The sequence below is a fragment of the Sphaeramia orbicularis genome, chromosome 19 (genome assembly GCF_902148855.1).
Source record: "Sphaeramia orbicularis chromosome 19, fSphaOr1.1, whole genome shotgun sequence".
Taxonomy (NCBI): domain Eukaryota; kingdom Metazoa; phylum Chordata; class Actinopteri; order Kurtiformes; family Apogonidae; genus Sphaeramia; species Sphaeramia orbicularis.
The window spans coordinates 4282257-4304759 of record NC_043975.1 but is presented as its reverse complement, the minus strand read 5'-3'; the positions used below and the strand labels follow the sequence as shown (position 1 = coordinate 4304759).

The 22503-nt window shown below is 36.3% G+C and overlaps 1 long non-coding RNA gene across 1 annotated transcript in view; it reads right to left on the bottom strand.

The window, feature by feature from the left end:
- Nucleotides 1–22503, bottom strand: part of LOC115439289 (uncharacterized) — a 48598-nt gene that overhangs the window by 13228 nt on the left and 12867 nt on the right. The window contains exon 2 of the long non-coding RNA XR_003938236.1: nucleotides 4351–4942. This is a non-coding gene — a long non-coding RNA (uncharacterized LOC115439289). The remainder of the gene's footprint in view (nucleotides 1–4350; nucleotides 4943–22503) is intronic.

Sequence of the window (22503 nt, the reverse complement as noted above, 5' to 3'; positions counted from 1 at the left end):
ACTATTTATTATTATATTATATTACTCAACTATTTATTATTCACTTCATGGAGATAATATGCAAAAAAAACAAAAACTTTTTGTGAAAAAAAACAACAACCATTAATTACAGTCTAATAACAATTAACAATTGCTTTACACCCAAACATGTTACTGCAGATTAGGTTTATCAAGAACAGCAAAGTTACAGTAATGGACTGAATTCCAGTTTATGGGATGATGCATGAGCGTCCACTGTGTTGGCTGGCATGGAACTAAAACAACAAATCCCATGAATATACAAGAGAACAGCTGTAGAATAACTGTCCACTGGAGTGACCACTATACATGAGAAGGTTAATGTAACTTTATCTATTAAACTCTCCTTAATCTCATTGCGCCTTTCACCTTTAAATTATTTAGTTTCGTTGCATCTTTTATGTCATTTTAATGTCGTTGCATCTTTATTAGATAATTTTTGTCTCATTGCATCTTCAGTGTTTTCATGTTGTTCCATTTTTCTTGCATTTCAGTACATCTTTGACATGGTTTTTATCTTGTCGCATCTTTTACCTTAAATTTTCATTTTGTTGAATCTTTAATGTCTCATGTATTTTTTTTACTTTTTAATCACTTTCATGTGGTTGCATCTTTGACATTGTGTTTTCATCTTGTCGTAGATTCACCTATTAAACTCCTTTTGTCGTTCTCAGCTTGTTGCATCTTTTACCTGTAAATCATTTTCATTTTGCTGCATCGCTTACGTCACTTTCATATTTTTGCATCTTTCTCTTTTAAATAATTTTTACCTTGTTGCATCTTATTTTGATCTTAAATCTTTTACGACTTTTGCATCTTTGACTTCAAATCAATCTCATTTTCTTTCCATCTTGTTCTAACTCCACATACTGAATAATTTTACAACTGTTTCATCATGTTTGACTATTTCATCACATCTTGTCGCATTTTTATGTTTAAATTTTCATTTTCATCATATTGATTTGACAAAAAATAAGTGTAATCTTCATTCTTATACATTTTGAACATTTAAAAAGACATAAAAATGCTCTTATATGTGGAGTTATGTTCACAAAAATGAGGGGAGATGCCAAATTTCCAGTTTAGGACTTTTGGGAACCACTGGTCTAAAAGAAAGGAATACAACTACACAACAATTTTGGAAAGACTCACCCTCTCTGAAACCTACAGGTATGTGACAAATTTAAGGAAAAATTAACATAAAGCGTGTTAATAAGACCTCAGGATTTGTGTTTTTATGATGTTTATAGAGAGTTCAGTCTGACACATCAATCTAAATACATCCATAGGTGTTCAGTCACACTGAGATCTAGTGATTCTAAAGATCGCAGCATGTTTTCTTCATACTTATCGAATGATTCAACGAGCTCTGGTGCTGTACAGATGAGAGCTTTGTCCTCAGAAGAACCCACTTCCATCAGGTTTTTCCTTTCATTTGTCGCAGAAACATTCTAGAAGTCATAATTATGTTTTCATTAGTGTATATTCACCTGCAGGTATCAACTGTTGTGTTTTCATTTACCTCATAATAAGCCCTTAATGTCATCAGATAGACTAGGTTCTGTTTAACCCATAAAGACCCAAACATCCATCATCTACCAAAATCATCTACTGATCTAAACTGTCTAATCCCTGTTGATCTACTAATCCATGTAAATAATTGGTGTAAAATACAGTTATTCATCTTTACATGGTCATCAGATATGACCCTTTAGGACATTCAGAGGCTCTGTAGGTTACCATGGCAACACCATCATCTTCTACAACATTGATTCACCAGTAAAACCCATGGAGTTGGATCAATGACAGTGGATGGACACACTGGGTTTATGTTCAGATAATGATAGATTTTGCTGAGAAAGTCCCTTTTTCTTCAGTTTTCTCCATTTCTGATATAATAATCCTCAACTTTGCTCTAACCCTTTATGAACATCTACATGATCAGTAACTTAAATGTTGGAAAATAGCTGATTTTCACTGAAAAAACACAAAATACAGAAGATAATATTACAATTAATGGGGATAAACCACTTAAGTATGGTTAAATATAGAGAAAAATTCATTTGGGAACTGCCACAAATGTCACACTGGGTCCCTGTGAGTTAACCACAACGGCTTTACAGTAGTTGAGTCAAACCAAACACTAGACAGGTTTTCATCCAAATGTATCACAGGTTTTATAGTTGTTCTATGTAGTATTAAAATTCCAAACTCTGACCAGCAGGGGGCAGTCCAGTACCAGAACACACTTAGGACCAAAATCACCAACAAATCAACAACATGTATCCACAGACTGAATAAAATATTACACACATCTGTATTATGGAATCATCAGGTTTTCTTTTTCAAACTAAAAATCATAGATGCTTATTTTAACAGTCGCTCAAAATAACACTGGGTCTTATAATCTTCATGTGCTGCATCAGCTGATAGTTTACATTATAGCTCTGTTGGCTTAGCTCTGTTAGCTTAGCTCTGTTTTTAGACTGAAAACAGCCACAGTAAAACCACTAATCACCTCTGTTTTCTGTTTGGTTTGTGTTGTCAGTAGCTGAACTAAAGATCTGTTTGAATCCAACAAACAAGGTCAGAACTGTCACAGTTTAGTCTGAACCGTGGATCAACAAACAGCAACTTCGCAAAAATAACAACATCCCATAATAACTTTATACCTTCATCAACCTCAGAATCAAACTCGCCTGTGTAGAAAAAAAACCTGACATTTCAGCATCAAACTCCACTAGCGCGTTGACCCATGGGCATCCACAGGTTCTAGATGTGGTAGTTTTTATGCTGTTGTGTATTCGTGCATGCTGTATCGCATTTGTCCAGCAGTCACTGCCAAAGCGTTCTGGGTGTAGTAACATGATTGTAAGGCTATTGTATTCCAAAATTTCTAATATCTCTCAAACTATTGGTCCTATCAACTTGCCATTTTCACTAGTCTGTTCCTGGACCAAAAATACATAAGTATGACAAACTGCAGCAGTCAGCTCTGTACAGATTTAGTGTGAATCCCAAGACACACACACACACACAGAGGCCAATTGGCTTTTATAATATAGATTCTTTACATTTACAGCTGTGTCTAGTGGAGAAAACAACAGCTTCTATTTTTATCACGTCTGTTCTATTAATCTGAAAGTTGTGTCTTGTGGTTCTCAACCTCATCTTGGCCTTGGCTTTATTTTTTTTCGCCATTAGAGGACTGTCAAAGTGGCTCACTACTCCCTCTAGTGGTCACATAAATCCCCCAAGATTCAGTTCATATCTCTACAATTCGACACATTGGCATCTTCAGTAGAACCTCACAACTCTTAATTCTAAACACTATGATGATAATTTTAGGTCATTTTTAATATTTCAAAGTAGAATTAATACAGGTAACCCTTTAAAGCATTTTACAACAACTCAGCAAAGATAATAACATCACATAATAATTTTATACCTTCATACGCCTCATAATCCAATTCACAGTGTAGAAAAAAACTGACATTTCAGGATCAAACCCAATTCTTTTCAATTAGAGCTGTGTCCAGAGGAGAAAACAATAACATCGCTTCAGCTTTTATGACATGTTTGTAAGTGGAAGGTGAAGTCAGAGGTATCTAGACCATGCAATCAGTAGTCGCTTTTCCACTGACCCTCAATATAACTTGTGCATAAAAATTTACTTAATGAAAAAATGACAATTTCGCCAAAAGTCTCATTTTTCGATTAAACGTTTTTGCGCTGGCAAGAGGTGTTTTCTTTTGGGTGTAGTGCAAATGGTATATCACACAAAACTGCAATGGAAAGACCTTTTTCCACAACTAGAGTCACGTGAATAAAAAAAACCGATGTTGATGGACGATACAGCAAGCAAAGAAGAAGAGTTTTAAAACAAACATGGAAACAGGAAACTGAATCATTTTTTAATTTAGTATGAGATAGAGGGATAATATATAATAATAATGAATATTTCTGTAAATCAACACAATATTTCCATTAGTTGCCATGTTTATGGAATGACTTCTTGTGTCATCTCGTGTTAATAAATAAACAAATCATCACATTTGTGATTTAATGGAAAAACCGACATTATGCACTTCTGTTTTTTTGACATTTAGTAAATATCGGTAAAGTTTTGCGCAGATGACCAATGGAAAAGCCACTACTGCAAGAGTCATTAAATTCTACTAAATGCACCTTTAAGAAACACTTAACTGATGTGTTGTATCACATCTCAACATGATAACCACTAAAAAATCCCAGCTCATGAACAGAGATTATGTGAATCTCATGGACAATCATAAACCATCTTAAATATGTGTGTTTTTTTTTATGACTGACCTGCAGAGCGCTGTTCAGGAAACAACTGTTCTGTCCTGGTTCGTTGCTCAGGCCTTTGCTGGGTGCGATGGAGGTCATGGTTCTCGGGTTCACCAGCCCCTGCACCCCGCCTACTGCTCCGCCACCCGACGCAAAGTAGTTCCTCTTCCACGACATCACTACCTGGACGCCCCCGTTTCCGCGGAGACGGGGGGAAGGGGCGGGGCAGTAGAGCGAGCGACGGCCTCTATGTCACTCCCATGAGAGAGCAAGAAGGAGAATGAGAAAAAAGTAGAGAAGGAGGAGATGAAGGGAGGAAGAGGAATGAAAGGGAGGCGGCGGCGGCGGTGGTGGGTGTAGATCGAGTGTGTCTTGGATGGGGATTCGGTACCCATACAACCCTCCCCCTCAACAGCCGTGTTTTCACTTTAGAACGTTTGAAAAATTTAGCCGGTGGTTGAGTTTTCTTTTCTTTTCTTTAGGTCCTTGGATTTAGCAGGAGAACTGGTCCAAAGCATCCGTTAGCAGATTCTGTGAGAAGAACGCTGATTTAGGTGGAGTGTCGCTCCCATGAGGAGATGCCTTTGATGCTCTATTAGCTCCTTTTTCAGTCCTGCAAGACACAAAAACCAAAAAAAAACCCAGAATCAATAACAAGTTGAATTTGCCAGGTTCTACTGGTATGTTAGAGAGTCCTGTGGTGGGCGGTACTTTCACTGGAGGAGAACTCGACTAGTTCAGTCGAAGTCCATATATGACTTCTATCAGTGTTTGATAGTAACTATATTGATACCTATAACCATTTATGTTATAATCCATCAAAATATGGACCATTATAAGTAAAGGCACATTATTAATATTTGAAAAATTCCTAAAAAAATTGAAACATCTAAATTTCTCAAAAATGTGAACAAACTTTATAGACATTGTCCTACGGAAGATACATATAACATTTCAAATGAATCTGACCAGTAGTTTCGGAAAAGAAGACTGTTGAAATCTAGACATTAGTGACCCTGAGTTTGACCCTTCAAGGTCACTCAAGGTCAAAGGTCATGGGCCCAAATGAAAGTCCATATATGACTTCCTATCAGTGATCAATAGTAACTAGATTGATATCTCTAAAAATGTCATTGTTATAAACCACCAAAATATGGATTATAAGTAAAGACAAATTTTTAATATTTCAAAAATTCAAAAATCAAAATTTATCACAAATGTGAACAAATTTTGTCGACATTGTCCCAAGAAAGATACATATAAAATTTGAAATGAAGCCGAGCAGTAGTTTCATAAGAGGAGATGTTTGACGAAATTGCTAACGAACACAACAAAGACAGAGATGGCCCATCAGCCGGTGATCTAAATATTAGCAACTTAACTTCACAATGTATACAGCATCAGCCATGGACTATATCATGAAACTTGTACCTATTAAGGTAAAGATTAGCATGTACACGATATCATAAACCCAACCAAATATAGGTGGTTGACTCCTTTTACATGTGCATTTCTGTTTATTTTTTGCAAACACATCAGAAAACATGCTACCTTGTCAATGCTGCACACCAAAAAATGAGCAAAATGGTAATTGGATTTTGTTCGTAAATAATAATTCATAAATAATATTCCTGCCAGGCTATTTATACTCCAAAATCTGCACTGGAAAAATGAGTTCCAATGCACATGTACACTTCTCCAAATTTCTACAAGAAAGTAACATCTATAAGAAATTTCTAGACGCATTTCTATTTATTAAACAACAGAATTTACAAAATAAGGTGCCCCGCTAATGCAAACCTCCTTCAAATTACGGCCTGGTACCTTCTGTAGCATAAAGATTAGCATGTACACGCTGTAAACCCAACCAAAAATAGGAGGTTGACTCCTTTTGCATGTGCATTTCTGTTTATTTTTTTGCAAACACATCAGAAAACATGCTATCTTGTCAATGCTGCACACCAAAAAATTAACAAAATGGCTGTTGGATGTTATTCGTAAATAATAATTCATAATAATTCATAAATAATGTTCCTGCCAGGGAATTTACACTCCAAAATCAGCACTGGAAAAATGGGTTCCAAAAACATCTTAATAATTCAGTGTATTGTAAAGACATCCAAAATAGCATGGGTAACAAAATAATATGGCTAAATTTCAACATGCTAGCTAAGCACACGTACACTTCTACAAATTTCTACAAGAAAGTGACATCTATAAGAAATTTCTAGACCTATTTCTATTTATTAAACAACAGAATTTACTAATAAAGGCCTCCCACAAATGCAAACTTCCTTCAAATTACGGCCTGGTACCTTCTGTAGCGTAAAGATTAGCATGTAAACCCAACCAAAAATAGGAGGTTGGCTGCTTTTACATGTGCATTTCTGTTTATTTTTTTTGCAAACATCAGAAAACATGTTATCTTGTCAATGTTAAACATAAAAAAAGAACAAAATGGCCATTGGATGTTATTCGTAAATATTAATTGATAAATAATGTTCCTGCCAGGCTATTTATACTCCAAAATCAGCACTGGAAAATTGGGTTCTAAATACATCTTAATAACTTAGTGTATTGTAAAGAAATCTGAAATAGCTTGGGTAACAAAATAATATGGCTAAACTTCAACATGCTAGAAACACACGTACACTTCTATAAATTTCTTCAAGAAAGTAACATTTATAAGAAATTTCTAGACCCACTTCTATTTATTAAACGACAGAATTTACAAAATAAATACAAACTTCCTTCAAATTATGGCCTGGTAGCTTCTGTAGCGTAAAGATTAGCACGTACACGCTGTAAACCCAACCAAAAATAGGAGCTAGACTACTTTTACATGTGCATTTCTGTTTATTTTTTGCAAACACATTAGAAAACATGCTATCTTGTCAATGTTGCACATAAAAAAAGAACAAAATGGCTGTCGGATGTTGTTCCTGGATGCCAAATATGTCATAATAACTAATTGAAACTTTAAAAATTGAAGACAAAACCCATATGTTAGTGTCTTTTGTCCACTTTCAGAGGGATATATATGAACCTTCAGCTGAGTTTCACTGCTTTTTTTCTTTCGTTTTTTTCTTTCCATCCCCCATGGGCAGCCTTTCAACATTCAGGTAAACAAGTGCAGCATGTCCACGTCGGGCTTAATTATGATGATCGTTTGCATCGGGTACATGTGTGATGAGACAGCTGTTTGCTAACATGCTAGCTACAACACACTGGCTGTGTATCCGGCAGCTTGTTTTGATGTTTTCCAACCCCCTGGTGTCCAAAAATTGCGTAATTCCACTTTAAACGTTAGATTCCGGTCAGCTATCCACCACGCTGATGCACCGTAAAGACAGCAGTGTCGGTCTGGGTAACGTTGCATCAGTGATATGACTCTGGGACCGCTTGGAGAAATCTGTTATGTCATTTCATAATCGGTACTTTGGGGCATTATCTGGAGCTTATGCTGGTTCGAGCATCGCTTCCGTGTCTGCTTGAAAAAACAGGCAGCCTGTGTGTGTGTGTGTGAGTGTGTGTGTGTGTGTGTGTGTGTGAGTGTGTGTGTATGTGTGTGTGTGTGTGTGTATGTGTGTGTTTGTGTGTTTGCCACCCCACAGTTTGTGTGGGTGTGTGTACATGAAGTTGCATAACACCACAGGGCAGTAGCTAACGGATCCGCATTGCACCCCCCCGCCCCCCCACCCCCATGCCAACCCAACCCTCCGCTGTTTCCCCTATAGCTTCCCCGGTTTTTGGCAAAGCTCCCTCACTTGGTTGCTGGGATGCGTTGCCACAGCGCCCCCTTGGCAAAAGGCCAGAGGGCGCTGGGATGCTGCAGCGAGCAGGCAGGCGGCGTGGACCGTCACTGTGGCGATGGGATGGCCTCATGGGATTGGGTGGTGAGGGGGGGTGGGGGCGGAAGGGGGTCATCGTGATGAGGATGACAGGAGTGAATGTGGTCGAAACATTATGCAACTCCATCTATCTATCTATCTATCTATCTATCTATCTATCTATCTATCTATGTCTATTTTTCTTTTTCTGTTCATCAAGGTCCTTATTTCTGTTCATTTTTCTTCATTTTCTTGCCTATTCTCTACAGTTTTATTGCATTTTGTTCATTTTTCATAGATTTTGCTGCTAATGTTTGTGTATCTTTGTCCATTTTGTTCATTTTGTTGTTTATATTCATAATTTCTACTCAAAAGGCTTTTGACTTTTTAAACTTTATATTCTCTTTGAAACTCTGCACTGCAACTTTTACTTTAATATGTGTGTTTTCATTTTATTTTATTTTATTCTATTTTTTTTTTTTTATGTGTTTTCTTACTTGCTGTTTTTAATCACCTTTTATGTTTCTTTTATAATGTTTTAAATGTGTTTCTTTTTGTTTCTTTCATTTCAATGTCCTGTGTGAAGCACCTTGAATTGCCTTGTTGCTGAAATGTGCTATACAAATAAACTTGCCTTGCCTTGCCTCATTTTGCTTAAATCTATCTATCTATCTATCTATCTATCTATCTATCTATCTATCTATCTATCTATCTATCTATCTATCTATCTGTCTGTCTGTCTGTCTGTCTGTCTGTCTGTCTGTCTGTCTATCTATCTATCTATCTATCTATCTATCTATCTATCTATCGTTTTGTTCATCAAGGTACCTATTTGTGTTTCTTTTTCTTCATTTTCTTGCCTATTCTCTTCAGTTTTATCACATTTTATTCATTTTTCAGGGACTTTGCTTCTTATGTTTATGCATTTTTGTACATTTTGTACATTTTTTGCTCATTTTGTTGCTTGCATTCATTGTTCTTGTGTTCATTTAGTTGTTCATATTCATAATTTCTACTCATTTTGTTAATATCTATCTATTTTGGTTTTTCTATTCGTCAAAGTACTTCTTTATGTTTCTTTTTGTTCCTTTTCTTGCCTATTCTCTACAGTTTTATCGCATTTTGTTCATTTTTCATAGATTTTGCTGCTAATGTTTGCACATCTTTGTCCATCTTGTTAATTATTTTGTTCATTTTATTGTTTATATTCATAATCTCTATTCATATTGTTAATATCTATCTATCTATCTATCTATCTATCTATCTATCTATCTATCTATCTATCTGTACATTAATGCTTTCTAAATGTTTTGGCCGGCCTGCCCCTGTGTGCCATTTTTCCTCTCCAGAACAGCCTCCTGAGCTTCTGTCTCAGCGTACAGTGTGTGTTGTTGTGTTGTGTTGTGTGTCTCCCGCTGAGGTTGTGGAGTGTGCGATCACACATCCTCTGTACGACTCAGCCTCCAGCCCCGGCGAGCCCTCGCACGAGCGCCGTCTCCGCGGCCGGCGTGCGCGTCTCTTCATGTACGTGTGTGAGGTTTCATGTGATCGTGTCCCCGCATCTTCGGCTAGTTACCATGGAAATAGGCCAAGCAGCAGGCACGCGGGGGAAAAGCCGAACCATGTGATTTAACTGAGACACACACACACACTCAACACACACAAGGCTGGCTTGTGATGATGATGATGTGTATTGATGGTGGAGAGTTCCTAGAAGCCAGAGCGAGTCAAGGCACAAGTCAATCAACCTCCCTGACCCTGCACTGGGTGGCATAAGGAAACCGCGACCTGTGGTCACAGCCGAGACGAACGCCGCACACGGAACGGACGCCATTTTCCACATGTTACACACGGATTTTACATGTAGAAATAGACGCTGACTTCTTCATCTCCTTCTAACCTTGTAAAAAACATGCCTAGTCTGACGTTAACTATGAAAATAATGTTCTAAAAGTGATGATCCTTTCACCTTACATGTTTATGCATTTTTGCCCATTTTGTACCTTATTTTTTGCTCATTTTGTTGCTTGTATTCATCATTGTCATTCTTTTTGTTTAACATCTATCTATCTATCTTGCTCTTTTTGTTCATCATGGTACTCATTAGTGTTTATTTTTGTTCATTTTTTTGCCTGTTCTCTTCAGTTTTTATTTGTTTTATCGCATTTTGTTCATTTTTCATTGATTTTGCTGCTTATGTTTGTGCTTCTTTGTCCATTTTCTTAATAATGTTGTTCATTTTGTTGTTTATATTCATATGTTTTATTCATTTTGTTAATATCTATTTATCTGACTCATTTTGTTTGTTTCGTTCATTGTGTTGCTTATTTGACTTCTGACTTCTTCATCTCCTTCTAACCTTGTAAAAAACATGCCTAGTCTGATAGTAACAGTGAAAATAATGTTGTAAAAGTGATGTTCCTTTCACCTAACGTGTTTTTTTTTTTTTGTCATTTATGGGTAAGGAACCAAATATGGTAACTTCACTGACCTTGATTTTCTTCATCGCATAAATAATTTCACAAAAGTAACACATTCTTGTTAGGTCCTCCAATAACACACTAAGGTTGAAGTTTTGAATTTAAGAGTATTTCTGTGAGTAGGGATGTAACGATTACCGGTATAACAATAAACCGCAGTAAAATTGCAGACAGTTAGTATTACCGTTTAAATTCTAATTATCATGATAACCGTGTTTGATTACCACACTTTTAGAGGAAAAAACACTTATGTAAAGATATGCTTTTATATCAAATATTTGAGTACTGTTTTAATTTATTACAATTTTAATTTTATATTACCTAATATTTGGAACCAATGTTCACTTTTAAAGTCTTTGAAAAGGTTTGTTAAGCATCTGTGTGTTATTTATGCAATAAATTATATACATTTTTCAAATCAGATTTTTTTTTTTTTTTTTTGGGGGGGGGGGGTTCCTGCCTTTTATGTTTTTATAGTAGGTTAAAGTGAAAAAATAATAGGCAGATGATGTAAATGAAGTTGTGCTGAAAAAAAAAAAAGATACCAAACATGGGTATAGTAAACATTTGTTTATATAGTATATAAAGGCAAAATCAAAAGTACTGACAAATGGCCAAAATAGGCTCAGACCACTAAGGGTTAATATTTAAATGTTTCTGCAACAGAAGGTACACTGTGTCTATTATTTTATACTTTTTTTTTTTTTTTAAATACAACTTGGTTAAATTATTTCAGTGTGTGTATTAATACTTTTTGAAAATTTTGAGCACAATTTCAATAATACCGCGATAATAATGATAGCCATGACAATTTCGGTCACAATAACCGTGATATGAAATTTTTATATCGTTACATCCCAATCTATGAGTGAACTATAAAGGGTTAAAGATGAAAGATTCCTTTGTCATTGTGTACACACAGGGTACACAACAAAATTCAGATGCACTTATGGAAATATAATGGAATATTTGGAAGCTATAACAGACTAAACAGTAAAAGCAGTAACAACCCCCCCTCAAGCAGCAACTGTTTAAAAAACACCAATCATGAAAATAATAAACCATTATCCTGTATTCACAAGTGTTTGTCAACTACCAACTAAAATCATGTATAATTTCATTTTTTATGAGCAAAAAAATGTGTAGCACATCAAAACACAATGTATCATTGCTTTGTATTATGTAACTATACACAACATTCACTTACAGTGAGCCACAGTTCCAAAAATACAAATAAAAACGTCAGTTAATGGTAGTGATTAGCACGATGCTGAAATACATTGAAAATCCCATATGCATGCTAACGCTATTAGAGTCTTCCGTTAATGCACAAAAATAAAAGTATTTAGTAACACAAAGAGCCTCAACTGACTATGAGCAGTGATTTAACATCTTATTACATAACAGTACTTACAGACAGATAGTTTGTAGGGCCAAAACAAAAGTAACTGGTCTTTAACTGTAACTAAACTGATAAGACATCTGTAGCATTATGACAACTACGGTAGCTCTGAACAGACAAAACACATGAACCCAAACTGAATTATCTGTGTCCACCAGGGGGCAGCACATCCATAATCCAATCTGAGTTTGTCACATCACAGGAAAATGTGTATGATAAAAAAGCGAGAAGTCTGATATTATGTGTTACTGGGGGAAAGCTGTCTAACATCTGGTTAAAGCTGTGAAAGATTGTATTTCCTCTGAAATGTGACCTTTAACCCTTTATAGGACAATCAAAGAAATACTCTGAAATTCAAAATTTTAACCTGAGTGTGTGTAATGGAATTTTAACTTCTTCATCTGATTCCCTTCTTTGTTCCCGTATCCTTTCCTGACTACTCTTCCCCACTACATGCTAACTTTCCCGAATACCCCCCACTGCATGCAAATTTTTCTATATCCTTACCCAAATCCCCCTACTGCGTGTGTACATTTTCTTGCAAGGTAACAAAAGGTGACTGATTGTTAAAGCCATGAGTTCATCATTCAATCAAAAGGTCCTTTGAGGAGACTGGAGGTGTCACTTGCAAATGTGATTCACCCTATAAAAGGTGGACCTTGTGAGAAGCTCTTTGTCTTTTCTTCACAATCGCCGCTTGTGTGCAGAACTGACCTTTCTTGACAAAGAAATAAAATATTGTCGGCCAGCAGATGTCTCTATTTCATTATTCACCAGCAGCAGAGAAAAACTTCCATAACGTGTTATTGGACATAAGACTTTATTACTTTTGTGCAATTTTTCAACATTTTTTTATTGTTATGTAGAAAATCAATGTCAGTGAAGTTACCTTATTTGCTTCCTTACAGATAAGTGGCAAAAAAAAAAAAAAATCCATATACTTGGATTTTTTTTTTAAGTATAAAAAGTACCAGACTGCTCTCACTAAATGGTGTATGTCACACCAGTTCTTATGACATTTGGCGTGCTATACCTATGCATTTTCATTGTTTGTTTTTTTCTTCTATATTATTCATCCTAAGTGTTACTGTCCAGTTTCAGTCACTGCAGGTATGTGTCTTATTACACCAGCTCCCTGGTGGTTGTACAAAGCTCCATTAAGAAATAAATGGTTCTATCCACTGAAACACTAGAGGGTTGTTGCTTTTTTTTTTTTTTAATAGTTAAAGAGGTGTTATGGAACAGTGCATTGCAGTACTTTGAACATCACAGAATAAAAACAAGGGTCGGTAATAAATAGGACCGTTTCTACTTATCAACACCAGAAATTAGAAATAAAACAAATCTGCTTAGAATAAAGGCCTGGTACCAGGTGAATTAAAAAACTGATGTTGATGTACATTACACCAAGTGAAGAAGAAGAGACATATGTCGGTATGTGTGGACACACCAGGAAACCCAATCATTTTTTAATTTAGTACGAGATAGAGGGGTAATATATAATAATAATGAATATATCTGTAAATTAACACCATATTTACGTTCGTCACCATGTTTGTGGAATGACTTCTAGTGTCATCTCGCGATAATAAATAAACAAAAAATCACTGCATTTGTGATTTAATGGAAAAACCAACATTACACACTTGTGTTTTTTTGATATTTAGTAAATATCGGTAAAGTTTTGCGCAGATGTCCAATGGAAAAGCGACTAGTGATGGGGAAGAAATGTACCAAGCTCACTCTGCGCAGAAATATATGTCAAAGTTTATCTGACAGTTTCAATCGGACGTTTTGTCTACATAAATGCTGCTTTGCCCTCACCGTTTCCCAGCCATCCCTGGTCCTTACTCCCTTATTCCCTCCTTCTGTTGGAGACTACCATACCTACGATCAAGTCACAAGATGCATATGTCTAACATTCTGTTAATGTAAGAACGTACAGCAAAGGAGGGTCCACATCCAGACTTAGAGTAAAAAAAGAGGTCAGATAATGTCATTACAGTGTTTGTATGTGTTGGATGTAGTGTCAGCGTGGCAATACATGATCACTTGTGGATCAATAAGAAGCTGTGAGTGCACAGCTGGAAGGATTAAGGCCAGGCAGCTGTTTTCACTGCGCACATATACTGGCACTTCTTTACTCCAGATAAAACTCAACCCATAAAGACCCAGTGCTGCTTTTGTGGCAGTTCCGAAATATTTTTACTCTATACTTAACTTTTCCTAAGTGGTTTATCACCATTTATTATAATATTATCCTCTTCATTTTGCATTTTTTTCTAGTGAAAATCAAGTATTTTCCTGTATTTAATTCACTGGTCATGTAGATGTTCATTAAAGCTCATGTTAAAGTTGAAGGTTATTATGTCAGAAAGGGAGAAAACTGAAGAAAAAGTGACTTTTTCAGTGAAATAAATTATTAACTATTATCAATAATTTTTCTTATAAATTTTACTTATTTTATTTGTTTTGGTTCATTTTGTTGCCTTTTTCTTTTTTCTTATTTTTTTCAGTTTTTGGCTTATTTTGTTCACGTTACTTCTTACTCTGTTGATTTATTATTCATTTTTGTTAATTTCATCGATTATCTTGTAGATTTTTGTAAAAGCCAATGTTAAAGTTGCGGGTCTTTATATCAGAAATGGAGAAAACTGAAGAAAAAGTGACTTTTTCAGTAAAATATATCATTAACTGTTATTCATTTTTCTTATTCATTTTACTTATTTTATTTGTTTTGGTTCATTTTGTTGCTTATTTTCTTATTTTTTCTTCAATTTTTTTCAGTTTTTTGCTTATTCTGTTCATGTTACTTCCTATTCTGTTGATTTATTATTAATTTTTGTTCATTTCATCAATTATCTCGTAGATATTTGTAAAAGCTCATATTAAAGTTGAAGTTAGAAAGAGAAAAAACTGAAGAAAATCTGACTTTTTCAGTAAAATCTGTCATTGACTGATCATAAACCCAGTGCCTCCATCCATTGTCATTGATCCAACTCCATGGGTTTCACTGGTGAATCAATGTTGCAGAAGATGACAGTGTTTCCACAGTAACTACAGAGCCTCTGAACGTCCAAATGGGTCATATCTGATGACCATGAAAAGATGAAAAACCGTATTTTACGCCAATTACTGACATGGATTGATAGGATTAGTGGATCAGACATTATTACACATTTTAAATCAGTAGATGCTTTTCGTCACCAGTGGCTGTTTGGGTTTTTAAGGGTAAAACTTCTTCTGCAACAGAACTACTATTTCTGCTAGTGATATTACTGAAGCATTATGGCAATACAAGTGAATATTTTTTTAACAAAAATCCTCAAGTAATGTGCAGGGCCATTTGGCTGGTGGTTATACATCTCAAAAATAACTGTGATATTAAAGTAGTTTAATAATTCACATTGCTGGCATCAAACAGTAGAACATATTGACAAAAATAACATTCCTGTTTTCCTTTTTGGCTGTGTGCATAAACATCCATTTGGCTTTAAACCAAACTATGCCCACATCTATGCTATGGTGTTTGACTTCACAATGAAAACGCTGAAGTTCATGTCAATACAAAACTCATTAAAATGCACTGGGTCAATCATTACAGGTTAAGTCCAAGGCTCAGAGACTCATCCCAGGTTAAGTACGATGCCCCATTAGGCCGGTCAATCTGGAAAACTGGTAGCCAAATGAGTTCAGCTGCAGACCCAAAGCTGAAAAAGCCTCATTTTCACTGTTTTATTCAGACTCATCTCATGAAATTGCGTTGTAGGTCACGCCAGTTCTTACAGCATTTGGCGTGCTATACAGAGGTATTTTGGACTTTTTGCCATTTGATCGCATGTCAATTTATGCCAAGATCTCCGGTTCACATAACCCTAACCCTCAGTACGTGGTATTTGACGGGGCATGAACCAACCCACGAAAAGTGTAATGCGTACAGGTAACATGCCGTATATTTACGCAATTTCATGATATCACTAGGGATGGGAATTGAGAACCGGTTCTTTTTGAGAACCAGATCCCAGTAGCTTGATTCCTTGGACTCGTTTGCTTGCCTGCTTAACGATTACGCTCATCGATTCTGCCTTCGTTGCGCATGCACAATGACGTCACGCATATGCTGCATTGTTTTGGCCAGAACATAACCAACATGGCGTTGAGGCAGAACCGGTCCAAACAGACCACACCAGGTCCACTGGAACACTGTCAAAGCTTCCATTTCTTCAAAAGGGTGAAATCTCTCCAATATGTTCAAACATTTGTCCACAGCATGTGATTCATTTGATTCACTACTTAGCGGTGCTTGTGAATCTAGTGGCAGAGTGAACACCAGGACGTCATCCGGGCCCAGTTCTGGTTCCGGTGCGTTCAACAAACGTCGTACCCCCTCAGATACAAGTTTCCGAAGGTAGGGGAAAGGAAATGAGGTGCACAACAACGGGAGACAGGCAGAGTCAAACCTGTTCCATGTAGTGGAAATGCGGCAATAGAGGAATTAGTAAAGAGTCTGTAGTTTCACTTTCACTGTACACCCCCCACAAACCGGGCATCATCTGTTATTATTATTTGTCCATACTGCATATGTTATATTTTCTGTGTTGACGGAAATATAAAAGACAGTTCATGCAAACACACCTGTCTGTACTCTTTTATTCCTTCACCCAATGAGAATCGATAAGAGAATCGATAAGGAATCGGATCGATAAGCAAAATCGATAATGGAATGAGAATCATTAAATTCTTATTGATTCCCATCCCTAGATATCACGTTGCTTTTATTTGTCAGCGTTACGTCTTTGTTCCTGAGTTCCATCTTCTACACGACGAGGTTGACGTTAACATTTTTACAAAGACCTTGAAGAATATTTCCCTACAGAGACGATAAAGAAACTTAATTAACTTTTGACCTTTTAACAATTATGTGCAGTGGCATCTGATATTGTTTCACTTGAAAATGCTGTGACATTTACTCACTTTAATAGTTTTACATCAGAATGCCATTGAGTTAATCGCACTTTTATGGAAAAGTATGGACATACCTTCTGTTGGATGGTGGATAAAAGAACTGGCTGCTCGTCTTACCTCAGAAAAGCTAACATACAGTCACGGAAAAAATTATTAGACCACCCCTTGTTTATTACCTCCACCAAGTGTAACAGCGGAGGTTATGTTTTCATCGGGGTTTGTCTGTCTGTCTGTCTGTCTGTCTGTCTGTTTGTTTGTTTGTCTGTTCGCAAGATAACTCAAAAAGTTATGGATGCATTTGGATGAAATTTACAGGATATGTTGACACTGGCACAAGACACAAATGATTAAATTTTGGTGGTGATAGGGGGAGAATGATCTGCCTTGGCGGAGGTCTGTGCTCTCCGAGTGCTTTTCTACTTATTATATTTGTCCAAACAAATGTACCTTTAGTTGTACCAGACATTAAAATGAACAAGAAACTGAAGAAAACAAGGGGTGGTCTAATAATTTTTCCCGTAACTGTAAATGTGACATTAATGTGTTTGAAATGACACAGTAATCCATCCTGGAAATGCTGTGATATTTCCACCCAGACCACCCACCGAACAGTTCTAAAAAAAAAAAAGCATCTCAGCTTATACAACAATAAAAAACCTCAAATAATAGCATCATGTTTAGAAGGATTCAGAGAAAGTGCTGGTAAATTTGTTGTGTTGCGCTCGGCTTTCCGGTTTTAAAGCGTAATACTCCACCATTTGGACGGAACCCTGCTGTTATTACAGTACAAGCCCCTCATTACAAACCAATCACAAGTGGAAATAAAAATGTCCTCTGATGTAAGAATTTATCACCGAAACACCGCCTAATGTGCTGCACCAAATTGAAAGATAAAGGAAAAGCCGGAGCTGGAACCAGAATGATAGTGAAAAACAAGAAAAAAAAAAAAAACAGTAATGGGACTCAGATTAAGGGAGAAAAATAGAAAAACTGGTTTATCCGTTTGTCGTACGTGGAGATATTTCTCAGTCAATGTTCAGTATGTGGCAGGATGGGTATTTTTTACTGGATGTTTACGTTAATCGCAGAGATGTGGATCAGAGAGGAGGCGACAGGGGATCAAACAGACATCATGCCACACTTCAGATTCTGTCCTCGGATAAACTCCTGCAAACGCTCTGCATGTGGTTTACCGATCCGGAATGACGGCGGAAGGGTCGGGGAAAAGAACGGGTTTGTTAGAGAAGCTGGAAGCGCAGGGACATGAAAGAAAAAAAGTGAGAGGAAAGTGAGAAAACACCTCAACTGACAGGAGAGAGAGCCAAGTCTACAAAAGCATCTTAAAACCTGCTATTTCTTGGCTTTTCTGGGGCTGTCACAGTTATTACGTAATTGTGGGATTGTTAGAGCTGACTGTGATCTTTGGAATCAGTTCCATTCACCTGTAAAAAACCAAAAACATCCTCATGAAACCAAAAGAAAACTCATGCGCCATGTTGTTTTTGCCACCGTTTGAGGTTGGATTGGAGCTGTTTAATGTTGTCGATCGTCTACTGACATTAACATTGTAGATTTACTTCTGTTTCGACCAAAAGGCAAGGACTTCAAATCTGTATCATTCATTATTTTCATATTCAGTTGAGAATCCATAATCAGAAAACAAAAAAATGACTCAGAAAACGAAAAGTGACTGAAAACGAAAAAATGACAAAAAAATTATTCATGTGCAAATTCAAAAATCAAAAAAACTAGTTGTTTTTCAGTGTATCTGTTGGTAATTGCATTTTCTTTTCAGAAACAAAAGAAAAAACAGTGGTTAATTGATTTTCTGTTTAAAACAGAAGAATTAAAGTTGAATTTCAAGGCGTTTTTCTTTTTCAGTGTCAAAACACTAACCAAATTTGAAAAACGATTGATTTTTGTTTTCTCTTTCTAATAACAAAAAAGAAAGTTACTACCTGATAGAAATGGAAAAATGCATTTTTCTAACTATGTTTCTATTAATTACCTACATTGTGGCCTTATTTGTCCTTCATGAGTTTTCTAATTCATACTTTGGAAATCAAATATCTGTCAAAAAAAATAAAAATCATCTATAGTGTTTTGTTTTCAGGTTGGTAGGGACCAAATATAGAACAAAAATTCTGCAAAATGGTCAAAAACATAACTTCAAATAAGATCAAAAGGTGGTCAAATCATATCAGTAAAGGCTATACTCAATATTTGTTGTTACCTATTCCAATATGATTTTATCTATCATCATGTAACAATAAAAACCTGCCTGATGCCCCTTTTTGTAGCAGATTTCCACATTTTATGATTATTGTTCTTCCCATCTAATGAGGAGCTCCATTTAAACGCCTAAAATTGGCCTCAGACATAAATGGAATCGACCCTCCTGCCCTTGTTGTGGACCCTGACTGGACTGGGGCTGTGGGTTATGACTCGGCAACAGTGTCACCAGTGTGGAGCAGGGTCGAACAAAGACCTGATACTGTCCCCAAGGACAATGGCCCGTTTGTCACCCTTCCGTCCCCCCCTCCCTCCTCCCTTATCTCATTCCATAGGCGTATATACAGGGTGTCCACAAAGTCTCGTTACAATTTAAAAGAAATATTACAAAAGAAACTAATGAGATGTGTTAATCAGATTTGTTTTATGCACTCGGTGGTTATCACAAGTTTTTAATCACATTGTTGAATCATGTGCAATCGAATCATTGATCCATTTTGCTTCAATGAGATCAATGACTCAAATGTTGACCTTGACCTTTTGTCTGAATATGTGTCACCACAACTGGATGACCTTCAACCAACCATCATTGTCCAGGTAGATGGTGCACCACCACATTGGGTTCCTAAATCAAATATTTCCAGACCAGTGGATTGGAAGGGATGGCCCAATTCCCTGGACACCTCATCCACCAGATATCACTCCTATTGATTTCTTTCTATGGGGTTATGTTAAAGATATCGTGTATCCAACAAAGATGCGGGACATCAACGACCTGAAGTAAAAGATCACTGATACCATTGATGAGGCTACACTACAGCCAACATGGAAACAAATCCAGTACCGTCTGGATGTGGTTCATGCAACTCAGAGTCCATTTATGCTCTACTGTAAAGACGCATACATACACAGACAGAGCATTTTGTCCGTCCTCTGCATTCATTATGTCTGTATTTCTGTCCGTCCTCTGGGAGTTTGCAGATGCAAACCCAAACAAAAAATACCAAGCAGTACCACTGGGAACCATAGGGAGCAGTGTTGAGATCTGAAGAAATCAATTTCCAGACAATTCCAGAACTTTTCAACAAACGACTGTGTGAGTTGGTGAAAAACTACCAACATATATACAATAACGACCCTCTCAATATCAACATTAGTATCCACATTAGTAATACCTCCTCTGTTGTTGTCATATTTGTAATTATTGACTTTCCTTCTCCTCAAAAAACAGGTTAAAGGTTAACTCAATTATCTTTGTAGGGAAATTCATCCTCTGCATTTTATCCATCCTGATACAGACATAACACCTAGCATCAGCATTATGACGATTTTGAGTTAGTGACAACCTACATATATTTACAATAAGTACCCCTCTCAATATCAATATTAGTATCCACATGAGTAATACATCCTTTGTCGTCACCATGTTTTTTATTATTGACTTGCTTCTTCTTTGTCTCCTCAAAAAACTTCTCAAAAAACTACTCTTCTTCACAGTATTGGGCCAGTGTGTTAATTAAGAGTGGTGCCCTCTGGTGGACTGACGCTCTTTCCAATGCAATGGTCACATGGAAGTATGAAGGCAGTGACACGGGATAACATTTGAAAGACAAGTACCTATTTGCATACATAAAGCGAACATGAATGGGCCTTAATGGTGCCCACATACCGGTAGGGATGTCAGTCATTTCAGTTCAAAGTCAATGACGTCATATCAGCCAGTTCCTCAGAAGACGTCCTGTGACAATTTGGTTTGGATTTTTTGGCTTCTAGGTGAGAATTTGACTTAAAATTCTTTATGTAGAGTTTATATTATCATAAATCTGTATGTATTATACACCATTCTATTTCTTTTTTCTGTTGTGAATAAAGCATTACCCAACAATTAAATATATTCTAATATTAGATAAGTCAAATCAATACTTTTACTAACCCTACCCCCATCAGTTTTTAATTTGTGACAAAAAAAAAATACATACCATTGTAAAAAAAAAACAAAAAAAAACTTGCATTCACTCAATTTTCAGTATCTAGCCTCCAAAATTTAATCAATTCTGCCCACCTACATGGGCTACAATTAGTTTATATTATTTAGGCCCATTTACTATCCTAAAGTGAGATCAAGTTTTTTTTTACAACCAAATTTTCTTATTCGTTTTTGAAACTGCCCACCAATTTGTTAGATTTGGACTTGCTCTGTCAATGATGACGCCAATTTAAGCAGCCAGAATCACTTTAGGAAGGCTTCTATATAGCAGTTTATACAGGGTGTCCCATAAGTTTCCATACATAGGAAAAATAAACGTTTCTTGACATAAACCATTTTTATTTATATAATATGCTCTATATGACTGCCATTTTGTCGGGAACACATTTCAGTGTGTGTCCTCCACTGCTGAAGAACTATAAAGAAGAAATATAAAGAAATACATGTTAGAACCATATGTATTATGTCTCCTATGTATGGAGACTTATGGGACACCCTGTAGTTCAACTAATAAAACAACTCTGACACATGTTATGGAGTAATGCCTAATTGATTTTTTTTTTTTTTTTTTATTTCAGACTGACTGAATAGGGCTAAGATGCCAAGATGAAAGCCATCCTGGGGAGGATTCAAAACTCACAGATGAAGAGAAGAAAGCATGTTAGGTTTAATTTTTGACAGAAATTAAATAGTTAAATCAAGTAGTGCATAGGCCAAATTTCATGTTTTTTAGTTTCAACCTTGTGTCAATAAAGGCTCAGTGATTTGAAAACCACAAAAGATTTTGCATAAATGATTTCAGATTCAGATTACTGAGAAAATTTGACCCTAAACTGATACATTTTCAGTCCATAACCAAGAACTTGAATTTTTGCCCTTAATGTCACTAAAATGTAACTCAAACTTTGAACCTTGTCCTATAAATAATGACTCCAAATTTAAATCAAAATTTCATTGTAAAAAGTCGGTATCGGATCGGTATCAGATCAATATCAGCAAAACCAATCCCAAAAAAATCCGATCAGAAGCAAAAAATCCAGATGGGGACATGACTATATACAGGTGTATTAAACGAGACAAAAACACTCCAATATGTACTTTTCATATTGCAACCTTTTCCACAGATGGGTCTTTTTGTGTGAAACTGTCCAGACTTTGCGGACACCCTGTATCACCTCTAAACACCAGTCCTGCTCTCCTTCTGTCTCCGTCACTTTCTTCCCGCCTCCGTCTCTCACTTTCTTCCATTGACCTCTATTTTCCATTCTCACTCAGTTT